We start from the raw sequence: 6,647 nt of genomic DNA, 5'->3' as shown, positions 1-6,647 counted from the left end.
TGGGAGATTAAGGCCACTATGCAAAACCCTTTTGCGGTTCCCCTTTACCTCAGGCTCAGCATCAAGTGCTAGAAACTTGACATCCTGGCACACAGAATTTTTGAGGACCTGAAGAACAATAGAAACAATAGAGAGAGAGAACAGTCTCTGCCACTTTGTAAAAAATTGTTCCCCCAAGGTGAATAAGAAGAGGACCTGATACCCAGGTTCCAGTGGGATTTCTGTGCATCCAGAAGGTTTTAGGAGGGAAGTGAAGTCAGGGCAGCTTCCAGACAAGGACAAAGCAGGACTCTGCACTGCTGGATAGTGACTCCTTGTTTACATCTTCTCCACTCCTTCCCAGGTTTCCATCTTCAGGTGTTCAGAGTGTAGACTTAAATTTGAATCTGTGGAGCTGTAGCCAACACAGAACACCCAAACGTTCACATTTATGGGAAAATAATTCAAATGAAGATTGACTTAGATAACTCATCTTGGTTCCAGGAAAGCGTCAGAGATGTGATTGCCTCTGATGATGATAGCTAAAGTGCTTTCCTCATTGACCACCCCCCGCCCCGTGTCTGCAGGCACATGGCACCAGGGAGAAATGCAACTGCAGGTGAAATGCTGGCAGTGCAGGGGTTGAAGCTGCAGGCAGTAGCTCGGTTCTGTCCGTTCTGTCCCATTCTCTGTCTCCATGCCGCATTGATTCTCTCCCTGTGACTGTGCTGCCTCCAATCTGAGAGCACAGAGGACCCTCACAGATCAGCCAGAGAGCCAGTGCAATGATTTGACACATAAGGATCAATAACTATGCTGTATCCTGCTTTCCCCACAGAGATCTTACTGTGTTATTTCATCTTCAGTTCATTTTAGGGCACCACCAATGCTCTGCAGGGTGGTTTCTTGCACTCCCCCCATTACTGCAGGCTCACATCCCTTCCAGGGGTATATTAAGCAGTGTGACAAATGTCTCACATGTTGGCTCTTTCATCTTCTCTACATGAGGAGGAGTGTCTGCAAGGGAGCAGTTTATTTGGGATTTATCTGAAGCCACAGCTACATGTGTCTGCCCAGAGAGTCAGGGGGACCTGTGGCTTGCTAAGCATTCTAAAGGACATGGAATCAACTCTAACTTACCTACTTATTTAGGCTGGACACTGGTGATGCTTGGTATGATCTGCAGTTTCTGTGTGAGCTTGTTAGGTGTTACTTCACAAGAATATAATATGACAAAAATTATCAAAAGTGAAAAAAAAAGTCTTAATACCCTCCCTGTTCCATGAGAGACAGTATCCAGGCTCACTGCTTTAACCTCTTCACAATTCTGTATTTTATTTTGTTACTGTTTCATCACTTTTTCATCAGTTTTGAGACTATAAAAGGAAGAATAAGAAGGACCATTCAGTAAAATTATAGAACATTGAAAATGTCAAAGGAATATTGTTTACTTTTATCTTTGAGGGAAAATACAGCTCTGTAAAACTGCAATGCCTCTTTGTTGTGACAAAGACTGTAAGAAGGACAGAAAGGCTGGCATAAATCTAGTGTTTTGACAAGGACTACAAGAGTGGGAAATAGTACAATTGAATCCACTGTTGTACCACCTTTTGATTGTAGGCAGTTGTTAACCCCCATGAAATTTTACATGACTTTTAGTTTCCTTCAAGTGGCAAAACAGTTGTTCAGTGACTGTTTTGAGGCAAGCCACAAGTGAGAAAGTGCAATGTTTTATTTATTTCACTCTAATCAAGGGTCCAGTGAATTCATTAAGTTGAGACTGCGGGATGCCTGAACTTGTCCAGGTCACTCTTAGCTCACAGGAAGGTTTCCCATCCCTTATTTCCTACACCAGCTGAAACAGTCAAATTATTTCAAGAGCCATCAAACTCAGTCCATCCATTTTTATGGCCTTTACAACAGCCATTCCTGGATTATTCACAGGCCATGCCAGCAGAGCCTTTGGTTATTGCTAGTGATGAGCATCAGCCTGCAGGATTTGAAATGAAAGTACAGATGGGAGGGTGTTTGTGGAAGTGTTGCTTTCTGTTCCCTGCCCTGAAAGGAAACTGATATTGATGAGTGTGGGGAATATGGGCACATTTGCTCTGGCTTAGTGAGGCTGCTCTTAAGAGTGGATCATATCCTCCTTTCTCCATCTGACTGAACTGTTTTAAATGTGTTGTCTTCAGGAGCTGTTTGGATTTTTGCTGTTTCTGATGAACGCAAACAGGCAGCTTGGAAGGGCCATGGCATGTGTCTGACAGTCAGTCCCTGTGATTACAGGGAATCTTAACAAGGAGGTGCTTACCTTTTCAATTGCTTAATTTAGATAAGATGAACACTGATACAAAAGGAGTGATTCATGTCCTGCTTCTTATCTTTTTAAGGACTTGAGCAACCCAGTCCAGTGAAAGGTGCCACTGTCAATGGCTAGGGGTGGAGTGAGATGGGCGTTATGGTCCCTTCCAACCCAAACCAGTCTGGGATTCTGTGATGAGTCCTGCTTGCTGCAAATTCCAGATCCAGTTTGGACTGAATCAATTTTGTCTGATACTTAGAAGAATAAATTTGAGGACTCCTCTTCTTAGTAAATCATAGAATCACAGAATCACAGAATCACAGAATCACAGAATCACAGAAAGGTTTGATTGGATGGGACTTCAAAGCTCATCCCATTCCTCCCTGTGCCATGGGCAGGGACACCTTCCACTATCCAGTATATCCAAGAGTGCTCCAAGCCCCAAAGTCCAACCTGGCCTTGGACACTTCCAGGGATCCAGGGGCAGCCACAGCTGCTCTGGGCACCCTGTGCCAGGGCCTGCCCACCCTCCCAGGGAACAATTCCTTCCCAATATCCCATCCATCCCTGCCCTCTGGCACTGGGAAACTATTACCCCATATCCCATCACTGCAGTTCCTGATCAAAAGTCCCTCTCTGGCTTCCCTGGAGATACCCTCAGATACTGAAATCTCATTGACTGTAAGGAGAAATATACCTTGTTATTTTAATGCTTCATCTGTGAAACCAGAACTCTCTAAAATTTTGGGTTGATATGTAAGAAGTTCATAGAATTTCTTAGTAGTGGAAATAGCACAACAGGAGCCAGTACTCTGAATCTTATATGAAGATTTGTTTTAAAAATACCAAAGTAAGAAATGGTTTTTAATTCAGGGAATTTCAGAACTCAGATAAAGTAGCTATCAGATACAGACTGCAGGGATTAGGAATGAGGTAATCCCCTCTCTCCTCATCTTTCTGAATTGGTGCATCTGATACATTAACTGGCATATTAAATTTAATTTTTCACTGGCTTTTTTTCAACTAGAATTATTGAATTAAGAGTAGTTTTTTACTTGCTGCTTTGTATTACTAATTCTCAGTTGGTATGAAAAGATATTTACATATTTAAAGTTATGTTATTCATAAAGCCAATCAAGCTTTTAATTAAGATCTAAAACAATGTTGTTTTAGAAGGGGGAGTGAATTTCTGAATTCTTATTTAAATCTTGTATCAGATTTTTATAAACAGTAAATATTATGCATTTGATCAGTACATACAGATATTAGAAAACTAAAAAATCTTTTAAAATCATCATACCTATCAATAGTATAATTCAGTTACTTGCCCTAGAAGTTAAAATCTAATAGCTGACAATATAATAAAAAGGACTATACCGTCTGTTAGATGTATATAATTATATCAAAAACTGTACTTGATTCAACAATTTTCAAGGGCTTGTTAACCTTTCAAATTAGATTTGCACAATCAATTATACTTAACCAGGAACTTTTTATCCATGCTTTTATATTTCCTTAATTAGTTCCATAACTCATTTTAGGCGTCTTTCTAATAATGTCACAGTTACACAGCCACAACAGGACCTTTTAGGGATGTCTGGTTCCATCTTCCCCTTTTTTTTCCCACTGCCACACTGTAACTGGGTGATCATGAATGTTCTCATCTCCAGTCCCACTCTCACTTGTAATATTCCTATGAAATTCATCAGGAACAGGCTTTGTGTCTGAGAGCAGCGTGTGGATGGGCTCTGCAGGTCCTAGCTTTAGGCTGTCATCCTGAAAGAATGGACTGCAGGTATTCCATAATTATCTCTTGGATTATCCCTGCTGCTTTTCAAAGAGGTGTGAGAAAGTCTTCTTGCCTCTGAAGCTTGCAGAGGATTCTCTTCAGCCAGTTTGTTCTAGTCCTGACCCTTCTGAGGCCAGAGTTAAGCACACACTGTGTTAGAAACTCTTTGTCTATGGGGTGATGCTCCAGCCTGCTCAGCAGCACAGCAGGATTCACCCCAAGGAATGCACTGTTCTTAAGGACACATCTCCATAAAATTACTACTTTAGCAGTGAGGCAAAAATCTTCTCTCAAGGCACTTTCATGATCTGGAAAATGAGAAAGATAGTATAGCATCAGAAAATGTTCTAAAAATCAACGTGTCTGTCTAACCCAATAGAGAATGTAATTAAGACACAGTTCATCTGGGTCCATTCACTTAGGCAATAAAATTATTTTTCATTATTGCTTGGGAACGTTCTTATCACTTTCCAGCCTCCTGGTTTCTTACACTTTAACTTCTTATTGTGATAGTTTTCATTATTGTTTCCAAAATATGTGTTAGAACATAGACATTCTATGCTAGAGTCATTTTTCACAGACACGCCCATCCAATTCACATTAACAGCACTGAGGTAGTGATATCATTTATCATGGCTTAACCTTTCTCTGCAGTTCAGAGATGTAGAAGAAGAGAAAGTTCTTGAAAATAGTCTTGACAGCTGTTTCTCCAGCCTGTCATTAAAGCTTTCTCTACAGACCATATGTTGAGGTCCAGCCTGAACCTAATTTCAGTCCATGACCTCTTGTTTTATCAGCTATAAATAGGGAGAACAGATTATTTCTGTCTTCTTTATGGTCACTCCCCATATATTTGGAAATCATGTTGCTGCTCTATAGGCTTAGGCTCCCATTACTTCCCACATTTCTGATCTGTGATGATTTGTGTGCTTTGGTTCATCTCTTTCTCTGAGGATGATGCAGAGATCTCCATGGTGAGTGGCCCAGAACAGACTGGATGTGTCCAGCAGCCTATGCTCTTGTTCCAGGCCTCATCTGTATTTTCTGGGATTTTCCCACAGAGCTTCAGAATTCTGCTTTCTTGCATCCTGTTTGCTAAAAGCTGTCACACAAGGAATTAATGTCCAAGTATGGATTAGTGCTGGCCACAGTCTGGATCCTGCAGAACTCTGCCAGAGTCCTCTCCACTTACAGCATGGATCTGTTGATAACGAAGCCCTAACTGCAGGTCTTTGTGAAGGTTTCCATTTTTAAAAGGGTTTTGGTTGTGTGTGTGCTCTTTTCATTCTCCTGGCCTTCCATTTCTCTCCTGGGAGTTCTCTAGGAAGACTGGGTTAGTCCAGCCAGCCTTGTAAGTGTGTAGGAAAAAACTTATCAAACTAGGGATGCTGTAACCAGTTTTTTTGCTCACAGAGCCTCTAAGCTTATCCTCGTGTTCCTGGTTTTTATTGTGTCCAGCTATCTCTACTGCTTGACAATTTTAACAAAAATAATTAAAAAAAATATTAAAAAGGATATTTTAAACACTCAAAACTATGGAGAGAGGTAATCCTGTGGCAATTCTGTGCAGTGGCCAGAGATCCCAGTGTCCTGCAGGTCAGGACATTTCAGCATATCAGGCTAGCTGGGAGCAAGCCATGGAGAGCTGTTCCTGCTATTCCTGATATTTTCCATTCTCCTCTTGCCTACCTGTTCGTGCAGGGAAATATCCAGAAAGCAGCCCCTGCATCATCCTTCTGCACTGCTGCCTGAACAGCTTCTACTTGGTGGCTCCACATTGAAATGAAACTTAAGAGAATATGATCAAAGGAAGAGACACATGAAATATTCCCAAGGACCCTTGAAACATCGACAGTAAAGTGGGGGAAAAACCCCCAAGAAATTCTCCTTTTCCATAGATGATGCCCCTCCCTTAGTCTGGTATTTCTCACATTGTATAGCTTTTTTTTCAAAAGCCAATTAAAAGCTTGAAGATGGAATCTGTGGTTGTGAAAAATCAGCAAAATATGTAAATGCTGTTATCCTGAGGCCAGGGAGAACTCTGCATGAAAGTGAAAGGCCGCAGTATGAAACACATGTATTTTACAAATGTATTGTTTCAGTGCAAATTGAATATATTTTAAATTAAAAAAGAATGCTCTGACTTTTAGCAGCCCTAGAAATCGCACTGTATTTTATGATTACAGAAATCCATTCTTTTCTGCTGCATATTTAATGAAGTATTTTAGAGCATTTAGTGAACAAAAACAGTCCTTGAAATTTGTCTGTCTTCATTTTTTTCCTGCAGGACTTCTTCCTGTCATTCATTTTACACGAATGCTACTTCCATAGGTACTAAACATAACTCTGCTTAAAGTAATTTAAATATAACTTGTACTAAGCACAAAGATATTTAAGCACAATGGAAAAATATTTTAAAAAAATTGTAATTTTTATTAACTTAATATTTATTGCTCTGGATATATAATATCCAGATATATAATATAAAACATATATAATGTTGCCTCTGGATACGAATAGATCACACGGACACAGCTTGAGGTGTGGTGAAAGGAAGAGAAAGTTTATTTTTCCTCC

The sequence above is a fragment of the Cyanistes caeruleus genome, chromosome 8 (genome assembly GCF_971803275.1).
Source record: "Cyanistes caeruleus chromosome 8, bCyaCae1.hap1.1, whole genome shotgun sequence".
NCBI lineage: Eukaryota > Metazoa > Chordata > Aves > Passeriformes > Paridae > Cyanistes > Cyanistes caeruleus.
Note: the sequence above shows the minus strand (reverse complement) of the source record.